The sequence below is a fragment of the Engraulis encrasicolus genome, chromosome 3 (assembly GCF_034702125.1).
Source record: "Engraulis encrasicolus isolate BLACKSEA-1 chromosome 3, IST_EnEncr_1.0, whole genome shotgun sequence".
Lineage (NCBI taxonomy): Eukaryota > Metazoa > Chordata > Actinopteri > Clupeiformes > Engraulidae > Engraulis > Engraulis encrasicolus.
Genome location: NC_085859.1, coordinates 52,411,360 through 52,416,359, shown reverse-complemented (window position 1 = coordinate 52,416,359; position 5,000 = coordinate 52,411,360). Strand labels below are relative to the sequence as shown.

Sequence of the window (5,000 nt, the reverse complement as noted above, 5' to 3'; positions counted from 1 at the left end):
ATAATGAACAACACTACTGTTCGGTTGGACCAAATGTTATCTAAAATAACATTGTTAATTCACCTGAGTTCATTTCAACTCTTCGAGAGTTGTTTTAACACTGGTCATTTTGAATGTGTGCTAGTGGGTGATAGTCTCAGCAGGAGGGTAGAGGGAAAGGGGTGAAGTCTGGAGGCAAGCTGGAGCTTTGTGATCTTATGCTGAGGCTGTTGAGTGCACAGTCTGTGCTGGGCAGGGCTTGGTAATGGAAGCCATTATGTTAGCCTGGCAAGCAATAATGCACAAACTTCTTCTTGTGGTCTTTTTTTTCCCTTTCGGTGCGCCATGTGGCGTGTCTGAAAGTGTTGCTTAAACTTAGACAAACATGCACACATGTAGGCCTAAACACACACACACACGCACACGCGCACGCGCACACACACACACAAAGGCACGTACACACACAGGCACGTACACACACAGGCACGTACACACACACACACACACACACACACACACACACACACACACACACACACACACACACACACACACACACACACACACACACACACACACACACACACACACAAGACACACGCTACCCCACTCTTCTATTCCCCTTTTCCATCCAAGACTTCTTAATTAGTCATAGCATCAGCTGTTTGAACACCTGTGAGCTACTGCTGCTTTCAAGAACCTTTCAAAGGCCTCATAAATAACGTTATGGCGCCATAAATACAGAAGTGGCACCCATGGCCTAGCCGGGTACGGTAACAGGGGCCTGTGAGCCAGTCGGGTAAGGTAACATGGCCTGTGAGGATAGGCACTGGTGGCCCAGCTGGCTAAGGTAGCTGCGACCGGAGCATGGTATTAATGTCCACACAGCTGCTTCTAGACCAGACCATCTCCATACACTACAGTATGTGCATGGTGGTTGAACCCCATACGACACAATCTTAACTACCTTTAATTCCCTTAAAGAGTCAGGCTGTGGGGCCCCAGACGGTTATGGTTTCAGGGCCTGTGACCAGGCGGTTAGTTATGCCCTGTGCATGGTACAGTGGTACAACTGTTCCTCACAGAAGTGTCCCTTATGTGTGAGGCATGGGTTAACCTCCCCCCCCTCACACACACACACACACACACACACACACACACACACACACACACACACACACACACACACATACACACACACACACACACACACACACACACACACACACACACACACACACACACACACACACACACACACACACACACACATACACAAGCTCTATTATAGAGTACACTATGCTACTAAATACCTTCAGTAGTAGTAGTTCAAGAACTAAGCATTAGTGGCCTAGCTGCTTAAGGTAACAAGGGATTGAGGGTACACTCTTAGCATAGCACAACTGCCCCCGAAACAGCTGTTCCCTGAGAGTCTTCCACAGCTTAAGCGTCGTGGGTCAACCCTTATAAGACACGACCTCACAACCCATGGACCAATTATGAGGTTTAGTAAGTTTGTAAATAACTAAGTTGCTTCGAATAACAGTAAGCAATGTAAGTAATGCAATATATGTAATGACCAAAGTTTGCTATAGCCGGAGTGGCCATGACCCGAGTTGTAATGCAGTGGTAAAGAATGTCAGCAATGTCGTAACAAGGTCGTAATGGTGTTGTTAGGACTTATTTTAGTGAGCGGAGAAGCATTCCATAAATGTAAATGTGTGAGGTTTACGTGCAGGCTGCAATTTAGTTGCGTGCACTGTATTCTGTGATGTGCAGTGCAATTACAGTGATGAAGTAGAATCATTTCTTTAGTCTATGGTTATAATAAACCTCTACTAAATACACATTGGGCCAATATAATCTTAATTATATGGACAATAAGCATTTAGGTTTATTTTAGGTTATTTTATTATATATTCAGGCTATATTTTACATGGGCAATAGGCATTTTCTTTAGGCTATTTTCTATTTGCGTAGTTAAATTCTTATCTTGGTTGTTACCATGGCCTTCGGATAGTATACTGTTGCTATATTTTAGTACTATTTTTAGTCCAGACACTGTCCATTTGTCAGGATGTGTAATACGTTATTGGTTTTAATTTATTGGACTATCCATAAATGTATGCATCAGCAAAGGCACCAGGCCCTTATCAGTGAACGGTAACATTACAGGCAACTGAGTAGCCAATTAGGATGCGAGTTTCGATTATTGATAGTCAGATTCTTGAGCAAGTAGAGAACAAATGAGTGAGATAGAAGCAAGTAACTAGTAGCGACAGGTGTGAATGTAGCTTTAAACTCACCTTCATCCAACTCCTCCTTCTCCTCATCCTCATCATCATCACCCTAAACCTCCTCCTCCTCCTCCTCATCCTCATCCATCTAAACCTCCTCCTCCTCCTCATCCTCATCACCCTAAACCACCTCCTCCTCCTCATCCTCATCCTCATCCTCATCACCCCAAACCTCCTCCTCCTCCTCATCCTCATCCTCATCATCACCCTAAACCTCCTCCTCCTCCCCCTCAACATAATCATCATCATCATCATCATCATCATCATCACCCCCACCACCACCATCCTCCTCTTGTTCCCCACCCTGTCCACTGTTTCCCACTGCCACATATCTACACCTTTACCCCTGGTCTCATCTTCCTCTTTATGTTCACCTTCACCCTCTATTCTCTATCCTCAGCCTCATCTCACCCCTGATCCTCACCAGGGCTTGACATTAACTTTTTCACTTGCCGGCCAATGTGGCTAGTGCTTTTCCCGAGTCACTAGCCATTCAACTATTATATTAGCCACAAATTTCATATTGTTTGTTTTTCTTTATCATGACGCTATACATCTAACCTTAGAAGATGAGGAGCTAAACCAAGAAGGTGAGTGCACAGCTTTCTACATGGAAATACATCAAACAAATAGACACTGAGTAACTGAGCTTTTTTCAACTTGAATACAAACAAGGGGCAGAAATGCTGAATATAGGCTATTCTGATATGGCTTATTTGGCTACTTGCCAAATTGGCTAGTGACATTAAAGTCATTGCCAGCCACAGCCAAATTTTACCAGCATTTGGCTGGTTGGCAGGTGCTAGTGTCAAGCCCTGATCCTCACACTCATCCCCATTCCCATCTTCATCCTCCTCTTCCCCGCCTTGTTCCCATGTGGTTGGGAGTTAACCCGCTGACTGCACTTCCTCGCGATTGTCACCCTCCCTCTAATCATTCTCCCGACAAAAGCCATACCGACCAGAATAAAAGGGAGAGAGAAAAAAGAAAAAAAGACAGAGAAACAGAAGTGAACTGAGAGAGGGAACAGATGAAAGGGTTGGAGGATAATTTAAGTTTGCCTGCCCCGAACCCCAACCCCCTCCTTCCCTCTTCTCTCTTCCACTCCTCTCCTCCTCTCCTCTCCTCTCCCCACGTCTCTTCTCCACTCTTCTCCTCTCCCCTTCTCTCTTCTCCTCTCCTCTCCTCTCCTCTCTTCTCCTTTCCTCGCTCCCTCCTCTCCTCTCTCCTCTCGCTCCCTCCCCTCCTCTCCTCTCCTCTCCACTCCACTCCACTCCACTCCTCTCCTCTCCTCTCCTTTCTCCTCTCCTCTCCTCTCCTTTCCTCTCCTCTCCTCTCCTCTTCCCCCTCCTCTCCCCAGACTCCCTCCAGACATGTAAGCCCTATCCCCTAGAGACGCACCGCCTTACACACATTCTTTGATGATAAAAGTGCCACCATACTAAACGGCTCCATTAAAACGTATCACAAAGATTAATATGCTTCTTTGAATAAAAAAACGGAAGCACGGCATGGAGGAAAAAATAAAGAGAGAGAACGCATGCGACGAAAACCAAAGGATTATTTCTTACGGATAAATATCAGTCTGGCTTCTAACATGGTGGCGATAACTTGCTGCTGCTTTCCAGTAAAAAGAAATAAATGAAAGAAACAGAATAATTGCACTCAGCTTGTGTGTGTGTGTGTGTGTGTGTGTGTGTGTGTGTGTGTGTGTGTGTGTGTGTGTGTGTGTGTGTGTGTGTGTGTGTGTGTGTGTGTGTGTGTGTGTGTGTGTGTGTGTGTGTGTGTGTGTGGCTGCGTCAACAGATATAGTTTTGCATGTCTACGACTGGAGCATTGTGAACTCAGCAAGGAGCCCAACAGACATCGTTTTAAGCTATACAATATGAGCTTGGTGAGCTAAGCAACAAGCCCAACAGATATACTTTTAGACTTTACAATATGAGCTTTGTGAGAAAGCAACAAGCATAGCAGATATACTTTTGCATCGTGCGATTACAGCTTTGTGAGTTAAGCAACAAGCCCAACAAATATACTTTTAGACTTTACAATATGAGCTTTGTGAGAAAGCAACAAGCATAGCAGATATACTTTTGCATTGTGCGATTACAGCTTTGCAAGTTAAGCAACAAGCCCAACATATAGTGCTTTTGCATTGTGAAATTTCAGCTTTGTGAGTTAAGCAACAAGACATGAAGGTACACACTGTGTAATTCGCTTAGTAAAGAGCCATTAAGGTAGTTGTTCCAGTCCAAGCAGAATTGGGCCATCATTACATTGTTTGGAGAGGGGGGCCCTTTCAGATTATATTTTCCCTGGGCCTGTCAGTGGCCCTGTGTGTGTTATAGTACATGTTGTGGTGGTGTATAGGGGCAGCTGTGGCCTAGTGGTTAGAGAGTTGGTCTTTCAATCCAGGGGTTGCAGGTTTGAATCTCCCCTGACCTCTCCCTACATCTCCATCCATGGCTGAGTTGCCCTTGAGCAAGGCACCTAACCCCATATTGTTCCAGGGACTGTAACCAATACCCTGAATAAATACTAACTGTAAGTAGCTTTGAATAAATGAAAACGTTCTCTATATGCAATGCAATGCAATGTAATGTATAGCACACTAATGTGCAGCCTTAAGAATGACGCCAGCTGCTGCTGCTGCACTCAGTTCTCAAGAGGAAACACCTTTCACTTCCCTTTTAACTAAGACTATCTCTCTTCCTCTCATGTGTG

At 44.9% G+C, this 5,000-nt stretch overlaps 1 protein-coding gene across 2 annotated transcripts in view; it reads right to left on the bottom strand.

The window, feature by feature from the left end:
* Positions 1–5,000, bottom strand: part of unc5ca (unc-5 netrin receptor Ca) — a 349,959-nt gene that overhangs the window by 54,900 nt on the left and 290,059 nt on the right. The window lies entirely within an intron of this gene.